Source organism: Geospiza fortis, unplaced genomic scaffold (genome assembly GCF_000277835.1).
Source record: "Geospiza fortis unplaced genomic scaffold, GeoFor_1.0 scaffold599, whole genome shotgun sequence".
In the NCBI taxonomy this organism is placed as follows: Eukaryota; Metazoa; Chordata; class Aves; order Passeriformes; family Thraupidae; genus Geospiza; species Geospiza fortis.
Genome location: NW_005054605.1, coordinates 85,251 through 86,308, shown reverse-complemented (window position 1 = coordinate 86,308; position 1,058 = coordinate 85,251). Strand labels below are relative to the sequence as shown.

The following is a 1,058-nucleotide window of genomic DNA, read 5'->3' as shown; positions in this document are numbered from 1 at the left end:
CCGATGGCTGCAGCCCAGGGTGCCCCCCCCGGCAGCACAGCCCAGGGAGGTTTGATGACTCTGTCACCTCTAAAAATAACCCCAAGCTCAGAGACGGCTTAAAAATACCCTCATGCAAAGCAAGGTGCGGGTAGGAGGGGTGGGGAGCAGGGCCAGGCTCAGCACCCACCTGGATCTCGAAGCCAAAGGACTCCTCTGCCTTCTTCTCCAGCATCACCACCCTCCTGGGGGACACAGGGCTCAGGGCACACCCAGAACAGACTTCAAAATGCTGCTTTGGGCTCCCCAAGGACATCTGTGCCTGAGATGGGGTTCACCCTCCCCAGTTTGCCTTGGTCTGGGGGTGTCTGAGCCCACCAGGGAGCTGAGACCCCACGGCTGCCCCCACCTCCCCCATAAAATCCCCCTCATTTCCCTCCCGGGGTATCCAGAATGGAAAAATGCCCCAAGGCCAAGCTGCAGCCCTCTGGGACAGGGACCCCAGCCCCAGTGCAGCATCACCACCCTGCTGGGGGACACAGGGGTCAGGGCACACCCCAAACTGCCTGTGCAAACCTCAAAATGCTGCTTTGGGGTCCTCGAGGACAGGACACCTCTGCCTGAGATGGGATTCACCCCACTCTGCTCCCCAGTTTGCCTTTGGGTGCCAGGCAGGATGCCCACAGGGTCTGGGGGTGTCTGAGCTGTGACCCCATGGCTGCTCTCACCTCCCCCATAAAATCCCCCTCATTTCCAGCCCTCCCAGGGCATCCAGAATGGAAAAATGCCCCAAGGCCAAGCTCCAGCCCTCTGGGACAGGGACCCCAGCCCCACTCCTGTGCCCCCTGTCCCTACCTGTGCTCCTCCGGGGACTGGCTGGGGGATTCCCACTTGAACCCCGCGTCCTGTGACAAAGGAAGAGCCATGAGCCCGAGGGGACACCCGAGGGGACATCCCCCACCTCCTGCAGGGACAGGACAGCGCCGTGCCAAGCCAGCACCCCTGGGCATAACAGGGCTTTGATCAGGGCTCAAAGGCACCCTCAGAGCGGCCGGGGCTCGCCCCACGCTTTGCCGTCA

At 62.4% G+C, this 1,058-nt stretch overlaps 1 long non-coding RNA gene across 1 annotated transcript in view; it reads right to left on the bottom strand.

Annotated features, from left to right (window-relative positions):
* The window catches only part of LOC115948900, a 1,106-nt gene extending 220 nt beyond the window's left edge, over positions 1-886 (bottom strand). The window contains exons 1-2 of the long non-coding RNA XR_004082661.1: positions 835-886; positions 170-224 (exon numbers count right to left, since the gene is read on the bottom strand). This is a non-coding gene — a long non-coding RNA (uncharacterized LOC115948900). The remainder of the gene's footprint in view (positions 1-169; positions 225-834) is intronic.
* Positions 887-1,058: the final 172 nt, after the last annotated feature.